At 43.1% G+C, this 8,911-nt stretch overlaps 1 long non-coding RNA gene across 2 annotated transcripts; it reads left to right on the top strand.

The window, feature by feature from the left end:
• The first annotated feature begins 503 nt into the window (after positions 1–503).
• LOC120101810 (uncharacterized) lies at positions 504–8,675 on the top strand. 2 transcript variants are annotated; one of them, XR_005502791.2, is made up of 3 exons: positions 504–3,724; positions 6,922–7,198; positions 8,153–8,675. It is a non-coding gene; the product is annotated as an uncharacterized LOC120101810 (long non-coding RNA). The 2 variants fall into 2 exon arrangements; XR_010065527.1 differs by having other exon boundaries at positions 6,922–8,675.
• Positions 8,676–8,911: the final 236 nt, after the last annotated feature.

Below are 8,911 nucleotides of genomic sequence, written 5' to 3'. Positions count from 1 at the left end.
AGGAAGCCAATTAAAAGCAGACTTGTGGAAAGAGAACACAAATACCATTAATGTCTTGAGATGCTTTAAAATATGTAGACTATAATAAGCAAATAATTTATCTTTTAAGATACATTTTACTCCTTTCCGGATTCAGTGTGAATAACTTTAAAAGAGTAAAAGGTAATCGTATTTACCTAGGTGTGCACGTAGCTGTGTGCATGCCAAGTGGAGGTTTGGTCTTGACTTACACCTCAGAGAACACCCACCTTGGTTTTTGAGATAAGATCTCTCACTGACTTGGGATCCACCGATTAGGGTGAAGAAATGGCCCCAGGGATTTGACCTCTCTCTCTCTCTCCCTGTACCAGGAAGCCCAGGACCAAGCTCAGGTCCTTGGCAGTCAAGTATTTCACCGACTGAGTCATCTCTCCGCCCCCCTCCAAACTGATGTCATGGCGAATGCTTCCAAACGCTTTGCTGCTCGTTTCCCAGGTATGAGCCGCACACATCGCCCCTTGATCATCCATGTTCAAGGCATTTATTGCTCGAGCGTTGACTGGTCCTCAGAGAGAGGACAAGTGTACAGAGCAGTCTTCTGAAGAGGGATGGGTACTTGAGTCCTCAGTGTCACCTGAGTCACAGCCACATGGGCCTGCTGGTCCGTTAGACCTACAGTCTCCTCTCAACCAATCCCAAGGGTCCTCTCTCTTCTCAGTCATTGCTCAAAGGGATCCTCCAATTGCTTAAGCCAAGCTCATAAGCCACACATTGTAGGGCGCCCTCCAATGGTGAACAACGGTACTGCGCATGCGCAGGTTTTGCACCTGGCGTCAGTTGGCCGGTAATATGCTAATGAGGGGGCGGTACCATGCTAGTGAGGTGATTCATTCTCCGCCAATCCATGGAGGACAAGTAGCAGGGGTGATAGTGGGGTGATAGTGGGGTGATAGTGGGGTGATTCGTGCCCTGCCAATCCCTGAAAGACAATTAGCATAGCCCCAGCCTGTTGTGTATATAAGGCGAGCGCTTTTGCCACTCGAGGTCCCCGTATCAGCAATGAAGGTGTCCTGCAATAAAGGCTGTTGACAAGGATCCGACGGTGTTGCGTCTTCCTTGCCGGACGAGGTGGGCACGACAACACATGAACATCCGAGAGCGGTAGAGGCACTCGGTGATGCATGTTTCTGACATAGCTGGTGGAACTCCTTTCTCCATCAAAGGGGCTCCTGATGAAGAAACGCCAGCAAACGGGAGACCTTTGGGATAGTATCAACCGAATTTCCTGAGTAATCAGTTAAACTAAGAAGCACGTGGCTGTGCCTAGAGAGCGGACTCGGTTAGTAGAGTATTTGCTGCACAATCATGGGAGCTTGAGTTTGGATCCCAGCACCCTGTTTAAAAAACAAAACAAAACAAAACAAAACAAACAAAAACAAAACCGCAGATCGTGGTGTGCCTGTAGACCTAGAACCAGGCAAACAGGGTCAAGAGGATCTCTGGGCCTTTTGTCTATCCTGTTCAGTTAATTCATTGAGACACCCAGAAACAGAAAAGTAAAGGAAATGGATTGAAGAGCACCGCTGATACTGACCTCTGACCGCCATACACAAGGACGCATATGTGCGCATGCGCTTGATTTACCCACCGCCAGGAAAGGAATGCGCCTTTCTAAATGTAATGCGTGCGCCTTTCTAAATGTAAGGCTTTCAAAGCGTTAACTTTTTTGTAGAAATAAAAAGTTTGTGAAACTTTATGCAACAGTGACAAAGAATTCTAAAAGGTAAGAAGGATGTCTTCGCTCCCAGGATACATGGAAGCGCCTGGCTAGAACGTGGGCACCCGCAAACAGGCGTAAGAGCGTCACCACCGCCTCACGGATGTCTTGTAGCTCCTAGAAATATCAGGATTTGTTTTTCATATTAATTCAATTCAAATCCCAGTGGTCACTCTGACATTAAGGAGGAGAGAATTGCGCTTCGGTGCTGGGCGAACAAAATGAGTGTTTCTGTCTGGTACAGCGAGTTTCATCGGGAGAGCAGCCGGCAGAATGATGGAGCCTTTGTTTCTCTCTGAAAGGAACAAAACCGAACCATTTAGTAAATAATACCAAGTGACCTTGGTAAATACAACCTCCTCTCTCCCGAGGATATTTAAAATTTCCCAAAACCTTGCCTCCAAACACGGGTAATAGGACTCGTTTCCAGATAAGCTGTGAACTTAATCCACAGGGAAAGGAGTTGTCAATCCCTTCTCAAACAAACTCAGCTCAGCCTGCACTTGCTGCGCTTCTAATTCTTGTTTCCAATTCTTGTCTCTATGTGAGATAAGAAGTAGCAAAGTCCCTAAAACAGGTGAGGCATTTTAAAGAAGGGATTGGGGACCTTTGCATGGTCTTTGACCTCTGGCCACTAGAGATGACAGTGTGTTGAATGGAATGGCCAGGACACTCAATCCCTGGCAAATATTGAGGATCTCATTCTGGCTGTCGGGTGCATGAAACTAACAGCCAAGCTGTCCGAAGCCCAGGCAGCACTAGAAGAAGCCTTACTCGTTTAAATTTTTATCATTTTCTCTGAGCACCTTTTATCCGTGGTAAGAATAAAAACCAGAAGTTAGGAAGGGACACAGAAACAGAGGCAAAGACAGAGACAGAGGACGCCACAAGAAGGAAGCCTTAGGGTCCCGACAGAGGCTTCTAAGGGAGCGGAATTAGAACAGAGTGCTGTGGGAGGGACAGAGTTCGAATTGGTGTCACCAGCTTGGTTTCTAATGACAGTTTTGCAGAACTCTTAACACAGGAAAAATTATAAAGCCCTTTAACCTCAGTTTCCCAGTGTGAATTTAGGTATAACGAGTCAAAATACACACAGCTCACTGGACATCGGAGACTATGAGTACGTTCCTACTGTTCACAGGCTCAAATCCTGTAACTAAAGGTAGAGTTCAGACAGTCTGGGCCAAGGGACTTTCCTCAGTTACCAGTAAAATGCACATCAAAAATTCTAGCATTGTGGCCTGGAGGAGAAAATGTATGCTAGCTACCGTAAACTCCATTCTGATGGAGTTAGAAATAAAGAAGTCGCCCCCAGGATGGAGGAAAGTTCAAACATCATGCTGGTAAAATTATCAGCTTGTGCCTATAATTGGATCTCACAGGTAATTGCAAAAGCTGCTATTGAAAGAACAGCTTGAATTTTTCCCTAAACAACGAGGGTGCCAGGAGCAGCTGCAGATGTGGTCAGCCCTGTGCCCCGGTTCAGAAGTCATGATTCTCATACGACATTACATTTTCTGACAAACATGACTTTAAAAAAAGAAAATAATCAAAGAGAACATCTCAACAAAAGCCTTGGCTGCTGGAACATAATAGACATCTGTCTAGATAAAGCTCAAAGGTGGCAAAGATCATGGACGTAAATCTTTTGTGCCTCTGACAAGCTGGGGTCACAGGGCTGTGTGGACAGGTTTCTACTTCCGGTTTCTCGTGCAGGGTCTCCATTCGGATGAGAATGCCTCGACTTGGAGAGAGCGCAGATAGGTCTTGAGTTCCTGATCCTGCCTCTTGCTCCTCTGCCCTTCCTGATTGTATCCGTCAAGTTGACCAACGACTCACATTGGTCATTACTGAAGCCACCTTGCCGGCTACATCCTTCATACTCACATCCGCTTGACTAGCCCATCCTGCTGGCTTTACCTTCAAAGACAGATACAGAACCACCGGAGTAGACCAACCAGCCAGATGGTAAAACTGGTGCACGGGGTGGAAGCAACTTACATTACAGTAGCAAATGTGGTCTCCCTGCAGTCACGTGGTCTATCGCCCTTTGTCTTCAGCGTGTTCTCACGGCAGAGCCAGAGTCAAGTGACCTTTGTTGAGTCAGCCCTACTTTCTCTCTGCTATGGCTCCCCGTGTCTCAGAAAGAATGTGGGCCCAGGACAGCAGATATCATTCTGAAAGACTTCCACTCCTCCCAGCCTGTATCACTGTAAGCCAGACATATAAGCGACCCCTCTCCCCTGCTGTTCTGGCCTATTCCAGGCGTACTCTGCCACACCCCGTGTTCACTTCTCATGATCTCCACCCTCCCAGCATCCTCCAGGTCCTCGCTGGGAAACCCTTTCTCCTGGGACTGCACCGGTCCCTGTTGACATCTGTGTCTCTGTTTCCCACAAACCCCCAGTCCCCATTTCCTAATGTTTCTCTCTTCAGCAGTGGTCACCTTCCAACATTCAGATGTATAACTTCTCTGCCTTACTTAACCATGATCGCCCTCTACCAGCTACGAATGCGATGATAGTCTGTCACATCTAGCTATCAGGCGCGCCCACCTAGTTTCTGGTATTTTCTGTGGCAGCACAAACAGGCCAAGAAGCGACCCCAGCCCCCTCTGCATTCAAACCCACCCTCGCATTTCTTCTCACCTTGACGATAAATGAGGGCTTGGTTTGCGTCCTCTTTCCTCTTATGAGGAGGCTTTGGTTTTTAATTCTTCTCTGATTTGCTGCATAGAAAACCGAGTAGGCTTTCATACCCTGTGGTAGCAGCAGCCTTCCTCTAAACCGGATGCTCTGGGGATAACGGGACTTTGAGTTCTCCGTCTCTCGTAGGCACTCCGAAACTTGTCTATTCATCCTCAACTTTACCTCTTTTCTTATTTTCTGTGCCTTTGGGATTGTCAACCCCGCTGTAATTATTTCATCACCTGCTAGCCACAGGAGGCAGCTTCGGCTCCTGTGATTTTTGTGTGTTCTTTCAATAACGCTCGGGTTAAAATCGTACAGAACGTTTGAATGCAGGCTTTCATTTTCAAAGGGCAGTATGTATGTTTGCCTTATCTTATAAGCTTACCTCATGCCCGGGTATTAAAAATACCACACGCATATTGAATGCTGGTTATTGCTCTATCCGTTTCCTTCCGTTCAGATGACATAACGGATCCGCGCAGCCATTCAAAGTGAACTCACTTTACCTGGCTTTCATCTAAATATTTTCACACACAATTTAAAACTTTGACTATCAGCTTAGACATTTCCCATTTATTTATTTATTTATTTATTTATTTATTTATTTATTTATGTCAAATTTCTACTAAATCTCATAATGATCAGATATGCTATTAGCCTGACAGTCTTTGGAAATAAAATCAAACTATAACATAATGCCCTAAAAATCCATAAATGTATTAACACCCTGGAGTTATCATAAAGGCTCATTTTTCACCTGGTAAAGAATTTTGGGAGCAGCGAGATTTGTATAAAAGTCTGTTTCATGTAGATATTTACATCGTGTGTTCTGAGAAGGAATTCAATTTTTATTTTGGGGAATTCCTTTGACTGCCTCCGATGTATTACATTAAGAGTTAAGTGAAAAGATAAACTGACAAATGGACCTTTCAAATGGCCAGCACTTGGAGCTTTAGAGATGGCTCAGTGGTTAAGAGCGCTTGCTGCTGCTTGCTCTTCCAGAGGACTCAGATTCCGTTTCCAGCACTCAGCCAGGTGTAGAACTCTAAATACGGGCTTTCTGGCAGTCTCTTCTTGCCTCTAAGGGCACACTTAATTCTGTCAACAGACTCTACCCATCAAAACCTACGTATTTTTTGAAGCCAAAATATCTCAGATTCTCTCATGATTGTACTATCATTGGATATAAGAAGAAAAAAATATTTGAAGTGATTCCAGTGTTAGGAATATTTCAAAGCCCTGGTTATTTATATAAGGTGAATTTAGAAAATATAGTTCGCATGCAAACCCTCAAACGTAAAGCAACACATTGGCGTGGAACTTGGATATCTCTCTAATGCATATAATTCAAACATGCCTACTTCACATCCCTCATAAGTTGCTGAGGTCTAGGTAGAGCTGAGTAAAACATAAGGAGATGTGGATTTGTCCCGCAGATCAATGGTATGGCAACAATGTATTGGGTTTTAGCTACAAGTCATTTATTAGAAAACCTTTTTGGATATTTGACTTGGCTACCAAATACTGTTACTTAAAATTGCCCTTCATCCAATGTGCTTAACACACGTCAATGTTTTCAGTAATTTTGAACACTCAGCATGGAGCTATGACTTTAATTAAAAGCCTATTAATCTTGACCTTGAGATTAGGATTATACTTTTCTTCATTGTGAATTCTGAATTGACTTCTATTGGGAGCTTGTTAGCTTTGAGTCTTCTGACTGTTTACCGAAAGCTGTGAGCTAGACCTAGAGTCAGTTCCCAGTCATGATGGAATGTGTCTGTCTAAAGAAAGCAGGTCGCCGGTAGGTTTGCCATCTATTCAATATCCTGAGGAAAAGCAAAATAAGGCAGCGGAAGAATGGGAGGAAGGAAAAGGAAGACTGCATAGGGTGCTAGGGGTCCCTTTAAGCGTATTTACAAGAAACAAAGTCAATTGTGTGACTGACAGGAGCCGATGGCACTGGTGGCGAGCGTGCTTTAGCACATGCCACACCTTGGGAGAGAGCAAAGTGTGTGGCTCCAGCATTGTGCACACTTTCTCCACCCATCAGAACACACACACACATTCCTGGATACTTCCCTTTGTGAACAGGTATTTCATCTGACCATGGTCATAAGCCATCTATAAACGCGTCTCTCAACACAAGCCACACAGACACGATGGTTCAGGGAGCAAATCGTTTTCTCTCTGGAGCTCTGTAACTCTAAGCCCAAGATGAAAAACAGAAAATAATTAGTGCATCCGACGGGCAAGACTTGGGTGATTTGTAAGTTTTATTTTTCTTTCGACCATCCTCATTGTAGTTAGTAATGACATCGCCTTGTGGATTCTGCTTGTATTTCTTTAAGGGCTAATTATATTGAACATGTGTTTTGTTTTGGTTTTTTTTTTTTTGTCTGTATAAGAAATATGTGCTCTGTTCATGTCTTTTGCCCATTTCTAATTGAATCTTTTTTCTTTTGGATCTTGTAGTTCTTTGAATTTTTTTTCCTGGGCTTGAAAGGTCCATGTCAAAGCCAGTCCTGCTAAGGGCATGTTTGGAAAAAAGCATCTAAGGACTCATTCAGGAGAATTGAAAACTTCCCAGAGAGGCCCAGTTCAAGAGGAGACATTGGGAATGGAGAGAGAGCTCAATAAGCAGAGGTACTGCTGTGCAATCATGAGGACCCCACTTCAATCTCCAATACTCATTAAAAGCCAGGCATGGTGCATCATGCTTATAATTTGTAAAATGGAGAGATGGAGACAGGTAGGTCTGTTGATCCACCCTATCCTAGTTGACAAATTCCAAGCAAGTGAGAAACTCTTTCTCAGACAACAAGATCAAAGGCATCTGAAGTAGGTCACCTGAGATTGACCTCTGACCCACATGTAGACAAACATCAGACATCCCAGACATGGCTCCTTTCTTATTTTCCATCCTCCCCAATTTCTCCCTTCCTCCTTTTTGCTCCAATTCTTTCTCTCTTACACACAAGAATGGCCATAGGATGGTATGGTCCTAAGGCCATCATAAAACAGTTAGAAAATGTCTCTAATTTGTGGTAATTCTATTTAAAATGTTAAGTAGAATTCTCTTGTGAAAACAGGTAGCTCAGAGAGTCCTCTCATGTTTTCATATATGAATTAAACCTGATTACTAACATCAGACAATTTACACTATCCATTTCATACAGAGCAGGTTGTCATAGTATGTGGGTCCTGAGAATGTAGTTCAGTTCATCTTAACTGTAAGACACTACACAGTGCCACGTGCTGTATTGCCAGTGGCTTTAAGGGCTCAGCGATAGCATCTCTTATCCTCAGGAATGGTGACCTCACCTGGAATTATTTATGCTTTGCCTTTTTCAGTTGTGTTAGAATTCTACTGGGGTTTTGCCTCTTTTTCTTTTATTGAAGAATCAGCTCTTTTATTATGTTTGCTGAGTTCCTAATTTTAATTTCGACATCTACTCATCTCCCTGTTTCCTTATACTTATACTCTTTGATTATGGAACTTTACATTATGTTCTAAGAATTTTTAGAATTTATGTGCATATGTGTGCCCTTCACCAGTTTATGAAAACTGTGTGGGTGTATGTAGAGGCCTGAAGAAGTTGTTGCATCCCCTGGAACCAGAGTTACAGGTGGTTGTGACATACCCAATGTGTGTGCTAATAACAGAACCTGGGTCCGCTGTTATGACATGCTCTTATCTGCTAAGGTATCATCTTTACTGCTGAATCATCAAATCTACTGCTGAGTCATCAAATCTACTGCTGAGTCATCAAATCTACTGCTGAGTCATCATCTCTCCCAGCTTTTAATTGAGATATTTAAGTAGAAATTTAGAATGCATTTTCTTTTCTGATAAAAGTCTGTGAGTTCTGCAGATCCCTCAGCTCCTGTCCAAAGCTGCCAAGACTACTTCAGAATTAAAAGAACAAAATGTCTGGTTTATTCTTTCCCAGATCTATTAATTCATTAGGTATTGTAAAATGAAGATATTCTATCTCTATCAGTCTTTGCTCATTCATATTACCAATTCACTAAAGAGAATTTTCCCTTGTTGACTGCTTGGTTGCCCTAGTAACCTGATGCCAGCTCTCCTAGTGATTTTTAAACTACTTCATGTTTTTGGATGCATTGTAAGCTGTCTAACATTCTCTAGCATTGGATATTTAAACCATTTATATTCCTTTGTCCTTTGTACACTGATTCTGCATTGAATAAACTTGTCCAAACCATTGGGTGTTTTGTTGTTCTTGTTCTTGTTCTTGTTCTTGTTGTTACCAGTTCCAATTTCTCTGTATGCAGATTGCACACCCCCACAGTAAGGAAGAATATATTTTTAAAATGCAAACTACTTTCCATCACTTTAACACATTATTGAAAAATTCAAATTTCCAGCTTATTATCTCCAAGGTCTGTAGGTCAGAATTCCAGTGGCCTTGGGTAGACACCCCCAAAGGGGGCTTCGAAC

Source organism: Rattus norvegicus, chromosome 3 (assembly GCF_036323735.1).
Source record: "Rattus norvegicus strain BN/NHsdMcwi chromosome 3, GRCr8, whole genome shotgun sequence".
Classification (NCBI taxonomy): domain Eukaryota; kingdom Metazoa; phylum Chordata; class Mammalia; order Rodentia; family Muridae; genus Rattus; species Rattus norvegicus.
The sequence above is the reverse complement of the archived record's forward strand: the minus strand, read 5'-3'. Positions and strand labels throughout refer to the sequence as shown.